Source organism: Xyrauchen texanus, chromosome 36 (genome assembly GCF_025860055.1).
Source record: "Xyrauchen texanus isolate HMW12.3.18 chromosome 36, RBS_HiC_50CHRs, whole genome shotgun sequence".
NCBI lineage: Eukaryota > Metazoa > Chordata > Actinopteri > Cypriniformes > Catostomidae > Xyrauchen > Xyrauchen texanus.
Genome location: NC_068311.1, coordinates 30,688,860 through 30,708,675, shown reverse-complemented (window position 1 = coordinate 30,708,675; position 19,816 = coordinate 30,688,860). Strand labels below are relative to the sequence as shown.

At 38.9% G+C, this 19,816-nt stretch overlaps 1 protein-coding gene across 2 annotated transcripts in view; it reads right to left on the bottom strand.

Moving 5' to 3' along the window:
* LOC127629867 (E3 ubiquitin-protein ligase rififylin-like) overlaps window positions 1-16,625 on the bottom strand; it is a 53,685-nt gene extending 37,060 nt beyond the window's left edge. For both annotated transcript variants that reach the window (XM_052107145.1, XM_052107146.1), the window contains exons 1-2: window positions 16,397-16,625; window positions 15,260-15,331 (exon numbers count right to left, since the gene is read on the bottom strand). The gene's annotated coding sequence lies outside the window, so the exon portion shown is untranslated. The remainder of the gene's footprint in view (window positions 1-15,259; window positions 15,332-16,396) is intronic.
* Window positions 16,626-19,816: the final 3,191 nt, after the last annotated feature.

The window sequence follows — 19,816 nt, the reverse complement described above, 5'->3', positions numbered from 1 at the left end:
CGCCGTTTTCACGGCGACCCAAAGAAATCTTGTAAAGAGTAAACATGCCTTATGTGTAGAAAATGTGCCCACAATTCAGTGTTCACCTCTACACACAAGCATTACACGTTCTGTGTCCCCATCAGAGCACACTCAAAAGCGGTTACGAACCACTCGAATGTTAGAGTCAATAAATGCGCTCACGAATACGTGCGCGCCCATTCTCTGCCCGCTCTGTCACACGGCCAGCAAACACTTCTCTGTATGTAAGTCCCGTGCCCGTGGCTATGCTTGCGCATCACTTAACAGACGTGACTCTTTCCCCATTCACCTCAATCGGAAGTCACTCACAGAACAGCTTGTCCATGCTGTCTGCGAGCAGTCCAGCATAAGCACAGTAAGCGCTCACACATTCTGTTCAGCTGCTGTGCGGCAATCAGAGCGATTTGGCCATTCACCCTCTAACATTACGCTTCAAAGCGTGGGAAGATATTCCAGGGATATCCGAATGGGTGTTAAGCACAATAAAACAGGGCTATTTGCTACAGTTCGATCGCCGTCCTCCTTGCTTCAGAGCTGCTCGAAACTACTTTTGAACACGGAAGCAGCGTGCATGCTTCGCTCAGAAATAGCAAACCTTCTGTGCAAAAGGGCCATAGAGAGAGTGCCGCCCCCTGAGCGAAGTCGGGGTTTTACAGCCGTTATTTTCTTGTCCCCAAGAAAGACGGCAGCCTCAGACCAATATTAGATCTCAGGGTTTTGAACAAAGCGCTTGCAAAAGACCGCTCAAAATGCTTACAACCAGCAAACTCCTCGCGCATGTGCGCCAGGGGACTGGTTTATTTCTCTCGATCTGAAAAATGCATACTTTCAGATTCAGATAAATCCCCGTCACAGGCCATTCTTGAGATTCGCCGACGGCCAGGTTTATCAATACACCGTCCTTCCGTTCGGCCTGTCCTTAGCACCCGTACCTTCACGAAGTGCATGGACGCTGGCGCCGCACCCCTCGCGGAGTCAGGGTTTGCGAATTCTGAACTATTTGGACGATTGGCTGATTTTGGCACAATCACATACGGAGCTTCTGTCTCAGAGGACAGTTCTCCTCAGTCATCTGAACAGTTTGGGCCTTGCAGTCAATTGGACCAAGAGCTCACTACAGCACAGTCAGGCAATTTCCTTCCTTGGAATAGAACTAGACTCAGTGGCAATGACGGCTCGCTTATCTACACAGCTGCAGCCGTGTGCAGCTGACTAGCCAGCGTCATTTCAGATGAACAGCCTCACACCTCTGAAGAAATTTCAGAGAGTGCTAGGCTACATGGCCTCAGCCGCAGCAGTACTTCAGCTGGGTTTACTGCACATGCGCCCGCTTCAGCATTGGCTAAACACCTGCGCGTCTCGCCGGGCTTGGGCCACAGGCCGCCAGCCCATCAAGGTGACTCAGACCTGTATTTCAGCTCTGCAGCCCTGGACAGTGGCCGAATGGTATCAGCGGTGAGTGACAATGGGAGCTGTATCTCGCCGAAAAGTCATCTCGACAGACGCGTCCAACACGGGTTGGGGCCTATGGTCAGTTCAGGAAAAGCTCCTTCACATAAATTGTCTGGAAATGATAGCGGTCGAGTACGCGCTCGTGCGCTTTCTCCCGGTCATTCAGGGTCACCACGTCCTGGTCCGTTCGGACAACAGATCTGTGGTATCCTACCTAAACCGCCAGGGCGGTGTCAGATCCAGGAACCTCTTCCATCTGACTAAACGCATACTGAGTTGGTCCCAGTGCCACCTGAGCTCGCTGAGGGCGACGCGACGTGCCAGGCCACCTGAACGACGGCCCGGACAGACTGTCCAGAGACAATATTCCCCAGGAGAATGGTCCCTGCACGCCAAACAGTCCAGACGTTATGGCACCTATTCGGCAGAGCAGAGATAGACCTCTTTAGCGCCCAAAGAGAACTCTCACTGCCCAATATTTTTCTCGAAGCGAGGACGCCGCTGGCCCAGGACTGGCCCAGACGCCCGCTTACGCCTTCCCTCCCGCCTCGCTATTGCCACAGGTAATGCAGAGGATCAGGGAACGCGCTACTCGGTGCTCCTCATAGCCCCGCTGGGGAGAATCAGACATGGTTCCCGGAGCTTACGCAGCTGTCACTGACAGCCGTGGCCCATCCCAGTGAGAGCAGATTTCCTCTCTCAAGCTCGCGGCACGATCTGGCATCCCCACCCAGAGTGCTGGGCTGCATGCGTGGGTGATCAACGACTACCCGTCGCTCTGCCAGAAGGAGTAATAAACACCATCATACACGCTAGAGCCCCTTCCACGAGAAGATTCTATGCGCCAAAATGGTCTGTGTTCTCAAAATGGTGCACCGACCGAGACCTGGACCCGCGGACATGTGGGGTGTCGTCGCTGCTCAGTATTTCTACAAGAGCTGCTGGATAAGGGCAGATCCCCATCCACGCCAAAGTGTATGTGGCGGCCGTTGCGGCGCTCGCTGAACCCCTGCACGGCCAGTCATGGGGTAAAACGAGCTGGTCATCCGCTTCCTCAGGGAGCTAGAAGGATGAACCCCCAGCGCTCCATCGGTTCCTATCTGGGATCTTTCTATAGTTCTCGAAACTATGAAAGCCCCCTTTCGAACCACTTCAATCCGTGGATTTGAAATACCTTTCACTCAAAACCGCTTTTCTGACTGCCCTGTCATCAGTCAAACGTGTGGGAGACCTTCACTGTCTGTCAGCGCTGCGTGTCTTGAGTTTGGACCAAGTGACTCCAAGGTCATTTTAAAGCCTAGACACGGCTATGTTCCCAAGGTGATCGGTACTCCTTTCAGAGCACAGGTCATTTCCTATCGGCGCTGCCAGCACCGATAGCTGAACGCGACGCCAATCTCCTTTGCCGGTCAGAGCACTGAGATTGTATACTGCGCGCTCCGCCGCTTTCAGACGCTCTGAGCAGCTTTTCTTTTCGTTCGAAGGGCACACCAAAGGTCTCGCCGCCTCGAAACAGACACTATCTAGATGGATAGTGGACGCTATTGCTGCTGCATACGCGTCAAAAGACCTGCCATGCCCGTTGGGCATTAGGGCTCACTCCACTAGAGGCATGGCATCCTCGTGGGCATGGTCCAGCTGGATTTCCATTCACGACATATGTGTGGCAGCGGGATGGACTTCCCCTCCACCTTTGTCAGATTTTACAATATGGAAGTGCCCGCTCTGCAGGCAAAACTACTAGCGGTTTAATACGCTACAGCTCCCCTGGTGAGCTGCACTGATGGGACACATTCCACACAGACCGGCACCGCCGCTCTGTCGCTCCCTTCCCACTATGTGCTTATGTATTACACAATCAATGACCCGCATTCTTGCCGGCCAAATATTATTTCCCCACTCATAAGGGCTCCCCGGGTCCCCCCTTAATTCCCTGGGGCTCATAAAGTGGATGCTTGACGCGCACGGCGTTGACAATGGGTTCCCGTGCGTAAGCTAGCTTACGCTAATACGAGAGAACCTCTCGTAAGAGAACGTATCGGTTACCTAACGTAACCTCGGTTCTCTCTAGATGAGGGAACGAGTATTGCGTAGCCGGCCGTGCTCGCGCCACGAGCAACTTTTCGCTTCAGTCAATGAAAACCAGGGTTCCAGCCTACGAACTACGCTTATATGCACTCTAGTCACGCCCATTTTGGCGGGCTTTGTTACAGTGAGCGCCGGACGCCTCTCATTGGATGCGAGTTCAGCCCAAGCTCGTCTATAGGCTGCAGCAGTTGCCGCAGAGCAACCTATGAGCTCGCTAGCTAGCCCGCTCAAGGTCTGCAGCTGCCGCACTGCGTTGACAATGGATACAAAAATTAAGGATAATTTTTTGGCTTCAATATCTCAGAAAAGATGAATCTTTCCCGTAGCGTAAGCTAGCTTACGCAATACTCGTTCCCTCATCTAGAGAGAACCGAGGTTACGTTAGGTAACCGATACGTTACTCTTCATCCTGCAAAGTTGTTTTGTAAAGTAGCTTTACACAAAGCATCTTTGCTACTTCTGCCTTTCTTGTTGAATTTGAGTTGCGTGCAAAGTGACTGTGCTGTATTATGAGGAGCGCCAGAATGTCACAAGGCAAAACTAGATATTGCCAATGACGCGCACTGGCGATGTAGACAGCCTTGCTGATTATAAACAGGCGCGATAGTATTATCACATCACTTGCTTACAGAGACACAGTTTAACACAATTTGAATGGCGAATTAACAGGTATATGAAGTGCATATTTACTGAACTTAAGATGTTACATATGTACTGTATACGGTCCCTTATCAGATTAATCAAGCCTCCGAGAGGGATAAAGGCTGACTGCGGATGGTGGTGCGAGAGAGAGAACGTTTACGGATTTCCCACTATTCTCTGCAGCATCCACACACAACTCATCACACACCCCACCGAGAGCTAACCACATTATATTGACCACAAGGAGGTTACCCCATGTGACTCTCCCCTCCCTATCAACCAGGGAAATATGGTTGCTTAGGAGACCTGGTTGGAGTCCCTCAGCATGCTCTGAATTCAAACTCAAGACACCATGGACATTGTATTAAAAACATAAGATAGGTAAAAAATAGACATATTTTTTTTAAAGCCATGATGGTAAAAACAGCTATTTGTATTTTTGTGTTGGGCCAGTGAAAATGTTGCCAAGGACAGTAAAAATCTGAAGCACTGACCCAACCAGGCCAGTAGAAAAATCCTTAGCATTGAGTCTTGAAAAATAAAAGCAATCAGAAGAGGAGGATTTGCAATTTGCGATGCCTATCGTAGGTTCCGACCTGAAAGTGAATCGCCATGGCCCTGTTCAAGCTGGCAACCTGCACCAAGTAGCGGGGGAAACGTTTGGTCTTAGTATAAGGACAATCCATCGAAGTGTATATGCTGTGTGCACAGCTTTTAAAGAAAAAATTATGCATTGTAATATCAGGGTTTACATATATTCCTGATATTCAATAGGCTATTTTGAACAATCATCTAAAGCATCGCCATCACAACTGCATTATGTCCCGCACATTTGTCCAGCAACTTTTAATGACCAACTGAACTTGACTGACATCTCAAATACATTTTTGTGCCATAATGCAATTTACATTTTCTGAAGAAGCTCAGCAAATGCGATCCAAGGTAAAGAGGGTTAGATTTAAAACATTTAAACATTTTATAATGTTCAAAAGCTTGTTTTCTGAAAGTTAAATCAGCATTGGACAAATAGATCTGTTTTTTGTCTTGAAAAGTGTAGTACATTCTGAGAATGTCATTCAGCTGACTTTTTTTGTCTACACAACAGGGTAAAGCTAATTTAAGTTTATGAAAAGAAAAGGCCTAAAAATATAATTTTTTTCGTTTGGATATTTATTATTTCAATTGAATGCTTTTTTTGTTTGGTCATTTCTATAATTTCATACAGGGAATTTTTTCAAAAGTAAACTAAACAATAATTTAACAGAATTGGGCTATGTTAGTGTTCCAAAAAAGCACACTGATGTTTTCCCCCTAGTATTGTGTATTTATTTGTAATTTAAAACATCATTGTACACAGAAATTATATGTTTTTTGTTTTGTGGGCTACTTCCGTGACTGCCGTCTATTATTTTTAATGGTGTGTAAAAGCAACTTTAATAAATAAACTGATGGCGACCGCGATTAAATTAATCACAAAGAGTGGCCATTCATTTGTTCTCTGTGCACTTGTCGATATGCATGTTTGCAGTATCAGATCTATATGCCATTAAGATCGATCCATAATCACATACAATAAATTAGCTTGCAAGGATTTATACTGTCGTCATGATTAACACAGGCTAACTTTTGGGTTTTTCGCAACATTTGAAGTATCGACATAGTTTATAGGATAGTGTTAAATGGAAAAATATTCACACACACACACACACACACACACTTGTGAAATTTTTTACGTTACCATCGCTTTATTTTGATGCGCTAAAACTTTTTCGCAAAAAATCCTTGGGTGTATACGTAGTTATAGACGATACTTTTCTTGCACAAAAAAAATTATTTAGAAAACAGAAACAAAGAAAGTGAGAGAAACTTTAACATGCGCGTGTTCCACACAACTGCATGCCTCTGTACAAACAGCGTGTCATACATGTGCATAGATGGCAGGCAAATTATTTGTAATATTAATTTGATAATAATAATAGCCTAATAATAACAATATTAATAATAATAATTTAATACATTAATGGTAAGATGAGCCAAAAATCGGCTTGACATCGTCAAGGCACACTTGATCTGGTGTGCAAGGCATCAAATGTTGCACACCAGATCAAGACCCTGTCATGGCAAACCCAATCTCCAGACCTGAACCCCCCTGAAAACCTCTAGAGGAGGATGGATGCAGCTTTTCATGCCAAGACACACGAAAGCTGCAATTGGAAATCAGGGTTATTCCACCAAATACTGATTTCAGAACTCTTCCTAAGCAAAAACATTTGTATTGTGCTTAGGGATGTCCTGATCAGCTTTTTTGGCCCCCCGATCCCGATCCGATATTTAAATATTAAATATCTGCCGATACAGAGTTCCGATCCGATACTTGTATTTGCATAGATAATAGTGCTGCAGACTGTTTTTTGTTTGTTTACAAAAATAACTAAGTAAACAAAGTAACTAAAAGATGTCTTCATCTTAATGCATTTAACTTAGGGCAGCTAGCATTTTTATAAAACTAACATATAAAATCAATTCTACTTATAAAGGGTGTAAAAGCTTATTTTAACTTTAATATTCAGGTACAAAGATAAGTCACAAATCCACTGAGATCTGTATGGATGAATATAAATCTTACATACATTTACAAATGGTGTAAACAGCTTGACTTGAATAGTCACAAAAAGTTAATTCTATAAAAAAAACTCATTAAAATTTTTACAATTCCACTTAAATGTAGCGTTAACAGTTACACTTGAACGGGCCCAAGTTCAACAATAACGAAACTGTTATTAATAGTTCTGTTGCCAATATCAAAATGCCATTGTGACATACTGACAACCAGTAAAAACCATGAAAGCATCACACACCCAGAGATACATTCAAATATAAGAAAAATAGATTCATAACCAGCTCTAAAACTGCTCCAGTGAGAACTCATAATCTATGGTCTTTGTATATAATAATAATATCAGTTACTGTCTTTGCATTTTACTGCAACACAAATCACCAATTATTAAATACATGCATGAAGACGCGGTGTCCTTATTGAAGTTTAAACCGTTATATTTATTATTAGTGGTATTGTGACCAACATTAATCTGATTTAAATTGGGAGGAGTGACTAATGAGATATTGAGAGCACTTGAAGAGTGCATGTCTTTGATTGACACAGAGAGCGCTCATGTTAAAGAGAGTAAAGTTAAAAGTGTTCATGATTGCTCAGTCTCTCTCATTCAACACAACGTCTGATTGTCTGTCACGATCTGGGTAATCAGGAGAAGGGAGACGGCAGAAGCGGATCCAAACGCAGTTTTTATTCATATATGTACACAGATGAAAAAGCACGGGAACAAAAGAAACGTCCTCGAGGGGAATATAAACTCAAAGTCAAACTAACACACGAATGAAAAGAACACAAACATTGGGATAAATCAAAAGTCCACTATGGGAAAAGTGCCTTCAAAAACACAGTTACTCACGGGTGAACACAAGTTGACAAACATCCACGAAGGGGAACGAACACGAATTAACATCAGGGAGCAAGAACAGCAAAACATGAAACGATCCATACATCCATTCACAAACAACGACCGACAGCAACTGAACAAACAGATAGGGTATAAATACATGGACATGGGAAAACAGGGGCCAATGAACAGACAGAACTCAAACAAGATGACAGGGTAATAAACAGAAACCAATGGCAAACTAACGAGGGACAGGTGAAAGCAATGACGGAAAACACCAGCGCTAACAAAGAGACTATGGCGTTACATAAGGGACAAAAGTGAAAAACAAAGGGCAACAGTGAAACAAGACAAGGTAATAAAAGAAACTACAAAAGGACTACAAAAACCAAAACAGGAAACAGGAGCTAAACTAAGCTTCAACATAAAAGCACAAAACAAAAGACAACAGAGAACATGACATTGTCACAACTCACGTATTTGCATGTTTATTTGTTGTTTAATTTGTTTATAAACCTGTTAGCAGCCTCTATATCCTCTTCCTGTTCACTGTGTAACAAGTCTGAATAACTACCATAATGACTGTAGAAAATGGGCAAATTAATATTCATACAAAAGGTAATTTACTAATTTTTAAAAACAAACCAGCATATTCATCTCAATTACATCGTGACTGAAAGTTTAAATTCGTGAATGCTTAGAATTGCCAACAACTCACCCTCCATAGGCCATTCTGTCATGCTTCAAGGGCTGAGAAAGCATGCATTCATTCATTAGAGGAGCAGTGCAATCTAGGCACGATCGGCCGATCGCGGATTTTATCGGCAACTGATCGATCGAGACATCTCTAATTGTGCCGTTTAAAAATTAATATGAACTTGTTTTCTTTTAAATTATTCGAGGTCTGAAAACACTGCATCTTTTTTGTTATTTTGACCAGTTGTTATTTTCTGCAAATAAATGCTCTAAACAACAATATTTTTATTTGGAATTTGAGAGAAATTTTGTCAGTAGTTTATAGAATAAAACTAAATGCTCATTTTACTTAAAGACATACCTATAAATAGTAAATCCAGAGAAATTGATAATTTTGCAGTGGCCTCTTAATTTTTTCCAGACCTGTGTGTATGTATGTATATATATATATATATATATATATATATATATATATATATATATATACACACAAATTTTAATCTAATTAATTACATGGTGTCCCGATTAATTAATCGCAATTAATTGCATATACAAATATTTGGTGAGAAAGCCCTCATATAACAATAATTCAATATATAATGATGAAAGAATTATACATAGTTATCTTTAAATATTTAACAATTTTATATATATATATATATATATATATATATATATATATATATATATATATATATATTATTGTTAAATATTTATATATATGTATATATATATATGAACATATTCTTAATATGCATTATGAACATAATTAAAATGCATTACATTCTTGTGGCAGAAGAGTTAATCATTAATAAGACAATACAAAAAGCGGCTTTAGAATACAATGTATAGTTTACTACCATATTACGCACACACCTGCGTTAGACATGCTTGTGTAGCGTCTCGGGTGCGTTGCATCTTAAACATAACATTTTTAGGTCACTGTGTCAAGTTAAATATAGTTTAATACTCAATCTTTAAACTAGGGCTGCACGATTTGGGGAAAATGTCATATTGCGATTATTGAGACTAATATTGCGATATCGATATAGTAAACAAATGGTATCATGAGTCAACTTGCTTGGTTATCAAGTAAAATGCACAAATAGATTACTGATAATGCTGAAATGTGTATTTCTCAACTCAAACAAACAAACTAGCAACAACAGCGACTATAAATGCATAGTGTTTTCAAATTAAAATATTTTTACAAAATTAAATAATAACATCTTTGCATTACTGCAAACTTGTTATTTTCTCAATATTAGACCTAAATAAAATAGAACAATAAATAAGAACATACAAATGTTCATGAAAATAAGATTGTCCAAACAAACAGGGACATTTAATCAGGATGTAACATGTACTTTCTATAAACTCTTTAGAAAAGGAAACTGGATATAAAAGTGTGGTTCACTCAAAACACTTAAAACTGTTGTTGTTGTTGCTGTTGTGTTTTTTTTTTTTTTAAATTACCAACTGGTATTTCCAAATCCTCTTTCTAAAAAGTTCTACTTATTGCTGGTACCTCTTGTCAAGTGTGTGGATCATTTTCTGAAATCCCACTTTGCTAACGATGCATCATGTCTGTTTATTCACATTTATCTTTAATTAAGGATGAAATAAAGATATATTGCCAAGCTATGATCTGTCTTTTTTTTTCTGGCCACCAGTTCAGTGTCGGTCTACTCGGCGTCCATTTTCACCTGATTTCCACGCTGCACACCGGAAACTCACATGACATGACCACACATGCCACTCCCTAAACTGAGACTGACTGGTCATCTTTATTAGCGGTGTAGAAAATGGGCAAACAGCTCTCAGAGAGAATGGGCTGTCACGTCCACACATGCACTTATTTATTTAATATAATCGTAGCATTTTGCAGTAATATAATCGCACAGGCTGACGTCGCGATTGTGATTGCGATATGATTTATCGTGCAGCACTATTTTAAACAAATCTTGAGATCACTTAGTTCGGATTTGCGCTCCATCAAGTGTTTTGAATGCAAGAACGTACCGTGTTTTCTTCACTGTATAAACTGCGCGTTTTCATACAGCTGAAGTATCACTTACGGCCCTCTGGAGTAAACAGGTGGTACTACAAGCTTGCATTTCTCAGGAGTCTTCCTTATAAGTGGGCATGTGATTAATCGCACTGAATTAACGTGTTAAATCGACAGCCCTAATATATATATATATTTTCGGAGATACTGAATTTGGGATTTTCATTAGTTGTCAGTTTTAATCATCACAATTAAATGAAATAAACATTTGAAATATATCAGTCTGTGTGTAATGAATGAATATAATATCCAAGTTTCACTTTTTGAATGGAATTACTGAAATAAATCAACTTTTTGATGATATTCTAATTATATGACCAGCACCTGTATATATATATATATATATATATATATATATATATATATATATATAAACAGAAGACAACACACTACTATATGTAATTATCTGTAATGAAGATTCTGAAGAGCAGTACTAAAAAAAAAATATTTTATCTCTTATATTTGTATGAATTATAAAAAGGGTGTGAACATTTATGAGACAAAAGGGAATGCAAACTTATGTTTGTGTATATGTTTATTAAACCTCAGATGAATGGGTTATCAGCTGTCTTCCTTTTCTTCGGCTTTCTATCTTGTTTCGGAAAAGCAATCTATATCAAGCAATTCTGTGATTTGGTGACAAAAAACAGCCATTTGGCTCCTTAATGTTTCAGTTTAGGAGCCAATGGCTCCTAAGACATTTTATAGTCTGGAGCCCTGTAAGGTTGATCTAAGTTGAGTGTTTACCACTACGCATTACCACATTGTTATTTAATACATAAAACCTTTTTTCATCTTATTGAAAAGATAACTGTCATATACCATCACCATGAAATAAAATTGTTCATATTGTGGCACACCACTGTAAAGAGGTGCATTCCAGTCATTGTATGCGTGAAAATTCATTTTTAATATAAAATATTAAATTACTTTTTATAGTTCGAACACTGTACAGATTTCTTTAAAAAGAAAATCTAAACTTATTCATGGTGACAAAAAACTACTCCACAAACAAAAAAAAAATCATATTTCTTTGTGTCAGCAAACATGGCAGCATGTGTCCACGTTCTCCAACTGACAAAATGTAGTCACTGCTGGGCCCACCAGTCAATAGTGCCAGTACACCCAAACCAATAGCTGCATTGTGACTAGACAATATACATGGAGACAAGGCTCTCAACAGCAGAAGGGCACTTGCAATGCCTGGAGTCACAGGTCATACAGTTAGGGACAGAGTGTATTTATGAATGACTCATTAGGTTGGCCACATGGTAAGGTATTTTACATGTGAAAAGACAGGAATGCATTGAAAAGCCTTATAACATTTCAGTGTCAAGAGTATTCACCCTCGTATAGATAACATAACCGTTTGAAATCTCATTTACTGGTAATACAACATTGGATCTGAGTTTAACAGTTGATGTTTGATAGCCAAAACAAACTAGATTTGCATTTCCTGAGGGAAATACCATTGATTGGAGAACAAAGACAGAGGAATGGGTGGCATAGAACAGACCCGGTTGACATCAGCAGCTGAAGCAGCCAGCCATTATGACATTATCAGAGGCCTGTCTTACGAAGACGGTTTTAGTGGCTTCTGAGGTAATTTTGAGATTAGTCTGAACAAACCCTGGTTTTTGGACTCAAGAATGTGGGTCGTTTTTTTACGTTGTAATTTAATTTATGCTGCATGGATTATCTACTCCGAAGCAAGTTTTATTCTGGGTAACAGATCGCAAACAGATGTCTGATGCAATAAAAAAACTCCCCCTGTATCTCTCAATCAGAATTAAAGCAAGCTTTTCAGGGATATATATATATATTTAATGATTTAAATGTATATAATAAGATTTACTATATTTTATATATTATAAAATTACTTATTTGAGAGATCGGGGAACCTTGTATCTTTTGAGCAGCACATTAAAAATGTTTGAGTTACAGCCAGAGATGGGAAAGTGCAGAGCTGATCACTTTATATCACGGCTGGTCACAAGGCTTACCCTGATATTGTGACAGACTTTCGAGACAAAATTTCGAGTTTAAAGCACTAGCAAGGAAGTTAAACCTCTCAAAGAGGTGGACAGCCCTGACTTTCTATTCAGCACTGACAATGAAAAAATGACACATCACCCTTGCTTACATTTATCATGACTTTACAGCAGTGACAGTAACAGTGGTATTTTGACATAAATGTTATTGTTTTGAATAATTTATTATACATTTTTACTACAACTGTGGTAGGTGTTAAAAAAGACTATTTACATTGACCTGACAACAGTGATGATCCCTTGAACAATGAAATATATTCTGGAGTGGGAAACTGTTACGGTGTGTGTGGGAAGCAGGAGAAGGCAGACGGGGGGGTGCGGATCCAAACGCGGTTTTTATTAACAAAGTGCAAATAAACAGACAGGAACAAAAGAAACTACCACGATGGGTAAACAGAAACTAAAACACGAACACATTCAAGGGCACACGAAACAGAAAACATGGCTGAAATGAACACGGGAAGACAGGCAACGAAGAAAACTTCGGAACAGGGAGACATCAAAACAGTTGAAACATCCATAACCTTATGCAATGAAACACAAACAACGACCGACAAGGGAATGGAGGAACAAACAGAGTTTAAATACACAAGGACACAATAAAGACTAAACGAGACACAGGTGAGAACAATGATGAGTGCAGGCAGTGAGGGAGGCCGGGAATTGTGGGAATTGTAGTTTTCTACAAGGACAGTGAGACTCGGGGCGGACAACAAGGAAAACATGACATGAAATGTGATCAGTGAAGGGTGAAACGGAAAACACGGGGCAGACAACAAGGAATCATGACATAAACAAACATATTCACTTGCTATGTCCCAATTCAGTAAAGTGTCAGAATACAATGTGTCAGAATACAATGAGCAGTCCTATAGAAATATGTTTGTTTTTTTTATATAAAAAAAAAGTAAATAATTTTTTTTGTTTACATAGCATCTTAAAGTAAACTTCAGTGTCATATTCAAAAGGTTCCAGATGCTAAGACAATGCAAATAGTACAAATGATGCATAAAAACAATAAATATGTAACAAATATATATATATATATATATATATATATATATATATATATATATATATATGCAATAAAATATTTAATTTATAATATATTATTAGAGGTGCCAGAATTATCACGTTAACGCATGCTATTCATTTCAAAAGTTTAACGCGTTAATTTTTCTTAATCACGATTAACGCATTTACCGTTAATAAAGCATAAACACTTGTGTGAAGGGCAGAACCTTTGTAATGTGTCCGCCCGGAGTCATTACACTGACAGACATAGGCATTCTTGGGAGGAACTGTCTTAACATGCTAGTTGACCACTACGCTCTCTCCTATGAAAGAGCCGTGGAGGTTATCTCAGTACATAAAATATTCTCTCACAGCGCTTCCCTGTCAGTAATAAAATGATGGAGAAATGACATCTTAACACTATTTTATATACAAAACAAACCCAGATGGGACTTGTAATAGAAATCAAGTATTTTTTCAGCCTATGTAAGGCACGTTTGAATTACCACAGAAGCACACTAAATATTAACCAACAAATACAGAATGAGACATTATTTGCAAGCGCTTTCATGGTGAGTCCAAAGCGGCACACAACGCTAGCGTTGCCGCTTTGATGCGAGTCATGAACCCAGCTTCACGACTGCCGTAACAAGGCGGATAGCCACAGTCTACCAGCAGACTAATAATGTGGAGGATGACATTTAAGGGATTTAATGCCCATTGCAATAAATATGCAACACATGTTAATGTTACTTGAATTGGTGATATTATTGTGCATTGTCTTTGTCGAAGGCTTTGTTTGGAATATGTTAATAAAGCATTATATTGCAACATATTGTTTTTTCTTTCTTTCCTAAGATGGAAATAAATGCATTTTGACAAGAAAAGAGGTATATACAGTCAGGTCCATAAATATTGGGACATCGACACAATTCTAATCTTTTTGGCTCTATACACCACCACAATGGATTTGAAATGAAACGAACAAGATGTGCTTTAACTGCAGACTTTCAGCTTTAATTTGAGGGTATTTACATCCAAATCAGGTGAACGGTGTAGGAATTACAACAGTTTGTATATGTGCCTCCCACTTTTTAAGGGACCAAAAGTAATGGGACAATTGGCTGCACAGCTGTTCCATGGCCAGGTGTGTGTTATTCCCTCATTATCCCATTTACAAGGAGCAGATAAAAGGTCCAGAGTTCATTTCAAGTGTGCTATTTGCATTTGGAATCTGTTGCTGTCAACTCTCAATATGAGATCCAAAGAGCTGTCACTATCAGTGATGCAAGCCATCATTAGGCTGAAAAATCTAAACAAACCCATCAGAGAGATAGCAAAAACATTAGGTGTGGCCAAATCAACTGTTTGGAACATTCTTAAAAAGAAAGAACGCACCGGTGAGCTCAGCAACACCAAAAGACCCGGAAGACCACGGAAAACAACTCTGGTCGATGACCGAAGAATTCTTTCCCTGGTGAAGAAAACACCCTTCACAACAGTTGGCCAGATCAAGAACACTTTCCAGGAGGTAGGTGTATGTGTGTCAAAGCCAACAATCAAGAGAAGACTTCACCAGAGTGAATACAGAGGGTTCACCACAAGATGTAAACCATTGGTGAGCCTCAAGTGGTTCCCACTTAATTAATTGCTGAATATTACAGAGAAGCATCAAACTAGGAATTCCGATACAGTGCTGCCTTGCAAGCACCACTTAAACAACATAAATAAGCCATTTCAGAAACTATAACTTTAAAAGACATACTTGCCTTGAAAGGGAATCAGTGACAGTGAGGTTCAGGGACAGACTGCCTGGGATATAAAATTCAAGCCATTGACATCTATAAAGAGAAAAAGTACATAGTAACAAATGTATAAGTAACATTTACTGCAATTGCTGGGACTGCATTCTTTACACAAGAAGCAATCCCGAATGAAACGCGTTGAATGTGAGGATCTGGCCATTACTCTGATCATATCTTCCTCCCTGTTTGCGAATCAACCACACATTTCAATGCTCACACGATGACTTTGCAACCTCAAACATCCGTGTTTCAGTTCTCAAACTTCCTCTTTACCACAGGCAAATTTTTGTGCACCTAGACCGACCAATCATGTTGAACAAATCGCCCTGACTAACATTAACAAAACACACACTTAAAAACTATGTATAATTTTTATATACACACACTTATCAATACAGTATCAGGATTAACACACCACAGTATATGTAGTAATAAATATTTGCCAATAGCATAAATTAAATGTGTATAATCCTTAATCTATACTTGAAGTATCAGGATTACAATTATAAACACTTCATTGTATTGAATCAGAATTAAATACACACATATTACATAATTTCTGAATTTTATACACACAGTTCACAGTCTAGTATCAAAGTTACAGTAGCCTACATAGTATCAAATTATTACAGAATAGATTTTTAAATGCAACAGTGTAGTGTCGAAGTATCACAGTGTAGTATCAGGACTATTTACACTTTATTGTATATAATTAGGACTATTTACACATTTAAAGTACAGTATCAGGATTTTACAGCATACACATTTAAATGTATATATAAAGTTAGCATTATCGAAGCGTTTTAAACCGTAGTCTCAGTACTATATATACACACACAGTTCACTATACGTTATCACAGTAACACAATATAAAATAGTATCGGGATTATTCTCATTGCATCACAGTACTTCAGAATATCACGCGACACGGTCGAGCTTCAAAATTCATAACATCGCCAACGTTGAACGACGAAAAAAAGTTTGTAATTTTACGTTCAAAACCTTCAAGAGACATATTCATTGAGACAAACGTAAAGTACATCCAGTGTTTGTTTTCTATTGACGGTGTTTCTTCAGTCTAAATGACGTTATCAAACTTACCTCGATTTAAAAGAAAAGAAGCGATTGGAAACCGCAGCCACAAATGTTCAAAGTCTGAAGGCTTCAGAAGACTTTATTAAAAACACCCACAATGAAACAGATTTTCAACAAACCGTCCAGTTTTCACTGTATAGTTAATCTGGGACGAATTTACACACATTTGGTATCCTGAATTGTTAGAATTTCGTTACTGACGCTTAGACTTGTGAGATAGTTTGAGGTGCGCGCACGTCAGCTCTTTCACTATAGGAGAACGTGCACGTCGACCATAAACGCGTCGCGTCTGACGTGCTTCAGATATTCTTTGATAGAAAGGTTCTGTGTGATTCTTGCTCTAACAGTATAAATACATATTAAATAAAAATAATCAGGACATGATTGTTTGTAAATGTTGTGAATTTCCGATAAAAATATGGGAATATTTAATTAAGTCGCATCAGGACGTTTTTGTCTTATTTGAGATATTAAGGCATTATAAAGTATAATAGTTTACAAGTAAATATATTCCAAGACCTGGTGTCCGACAAACTAAAACTAGCCACAGTAACCTATTTTAATTTTGTAATGTTCCCTGTTTTGTAATGTAAATATTCAATAAGAATATATATATATAATGTTAAAAAAACTTTGTAAAATATCTAAATAATAGCCCTATTATTCAAAATAGAAATAAAAAACGGGTGTGATTAGTCCATCCTGACCAGCGCTGAGAAAAGTATTTTGTGCCACGTAATAACACCGTAGGCTATAATTTATAAATGAATAACAACATTAAAAATCAACTGAGTTGGTAATACACAGTAAAGACTTAAAATTGAAGAGTTATTTTAGACCCATCGTAACAAAACAACGTCCACTCATTGTTTTTGTACGGTCTGAAATTGAACAATAAACACAAGTTGGACAGCAGCGCCCTCCGCTGGAATAAGGTTGCATGTGCAAAAGTTCTGTAACGAAGCTATAGAAGTTATTGTGTGCAGGAAAAACATCTGATGGAAAAACTTCCTTATTTTTGGCCTTTTTGCTAAGAGGGTTATTTTAACATCTTTTATTGTTCATTAAAATTCATATAACTACTATTCAGTGCTGGGTAGATTATCTTGCATCTGGCACTGATTACAAATTACTAACAGCAAGACTAAAATTGTAATCAGTAATGTTATCTCTTGGATTAAATATTTTAGGTAATCTAATCAAATTACCTTCTAATTACTTTTGACCTAACTCTTGTTTATATGATGTCACGTACCTTTTAGTAGGATCGTTTTGTACCATTTTCACACAAAAATACACAGAGGAAGAAAATACAGTTGAAGTCAGACGTTTAAATAAACTTAGTTTGAAGGCATTAAAACACATTTTTTAACCACTCCACAGATTTCATATTGGCAAACTATAGTTTTGGCAAGTCCTTTAGGACATCTACTTTGTGCATGATACAAGTAATTTTTCCAACAATTGTTTACAGACAGATTGTTTCACTTTTATTTGACTATATCACAATTCCAGTGGGTCAGAATTTTACATACACTAAGTTAACTGTGCCTTTAAGCAGCTTGGAAAATTCCAGAAAATGATGTCAAGCCTTTAGGCAATAAGCCAATTAGCTTCTGGTAGGCTAATTGGCTAATTTGAGGCGTACCTGTGGATGTATTTTATGGCCTTCCTTCAAACTCAGTGCATCTTTGCTTGACATCATGGGAAAATCAAAAGAAATCAGCCAAATTTTTTTGTGAACCCCACAAGTCTGGTTAATCCAAGGTATGCAAGTATATACAACATTGGACCACACAGCCATCATACCGTTCATTCTGTCTCTTAGAGATGAATGTAGTTTGGTGCGAAAAGGGCAAATCAATCCCATAACAACAGCAAAGGACCTTGTGAAGATGCTGGAGGAAACATGTAGACAAGTATCTATATCCACAGTAAAATGAGTCCTATATCGACATATCCTGAAAGGTTGCTCAGTAAGGAAGGAGCCACTACTCCAGAACCACCATAAAAAAGCCAGAGAAATTGCAAGTGCACATGGGGACAAAGATCTTCCTTTTGAAGAAATAGCCTCTGGTTTGATGAATAAAAAATGTTTGGCCATAATGGCCATAGTTATGTTTGAAAAAAAAAAAAAGGGTGAGGCTTGCAAGCCAAAGAACACCATCCCAACCATGAAGCATGAGGGTGGCAGCATAATGTTGTGGGGGTGCTTTGCTACATTAGGGACTGGTGCACTTCAAAAAATAGATGGCATCATGAGGAAGGAAAATTATGAGTATATATTGAAGCAACATCTCATGACATCAGCAAGGAAGTTAAAGCTCAGTCACACATGGGACTTCCAAATGGACAATGACCCCAAGTATACCTCCAATGTTGTGGCAAAATGGCTTAAGGACAACAAAGTCAAGGTATTAAGAGTGGCCACCACAAAGCCCTGACCTCATTCCGATATTTGTGGGCAGAACTGAATAAGCATGTGTAAACAAGGAGGCCTACAAACCTGACTCAGTTACACCAGTTCTGTCTCGAGGAATGGGCCAAAATTCCAGCAACTTATTGTGAGAAGCTTGTGGAAAGCTACCCAAAAGATTTGACCCAATTTAAACAATATGCCATTTGCAATTTCCAATTAAAAAATGCACTTCCTGTTTAAAATTTTTAGCCATCATTTTATTACTTGGCCATGGCGGCACCATTAAAAATATCAAAAATCTGTTTGCAATTTAGCATCTACAAAGTCATGGCATGATGCTGTACAAATTTGGTGCCAGTCACATGAATTCCCTAGGAAGACTATTTAAAAGTTCAGAGCTTACGATTTCCAGAAAATCCAAAATGGCCTACTTCCTATTGGTGAAGCTAATTACTATAATTATGAAGTTGTATATATGTACCAATTTTGGTGACCTTAGGTGAAAATGGGGGTGCTTCAGAGGCCATCTTACATGACCATTTTAAAGGGGGTGCTACAGAGCCTCCCACTACACACCCATCCCCCCTGCAACTGTTGCCCAGTCCTAACTGCCGATGAATCTGATGTATGTGCAAAATTTCTGAAATTTTAAGCATGCCAAGTGCCTCAAAAACACCCAAATATAGGAAGAAAATTAATAATAACAATGAATGTGTTGCCGTGGCAACAGTATTTAAGATATCAAATATCCCTTTATTATTTTACATCAACATTGTTCTAAAGAACTTTGAAGCAATTCATGTAAACACAAGAGGGCTATTTTGAAGTCTGTTAAACGTGTTACACTTTGCTTCCAGTTGGTGGTGCTATCACCATGACCCATAATAGCTGCATCAATGTGATCAGCCTCCATTCCCAAACATAGAGCTGAATTTTCATCAAAATCATACAATGCACACAAAAGATATAAAGCACTTCCTTTTTACCATTTTTCGGCATAAATTTAT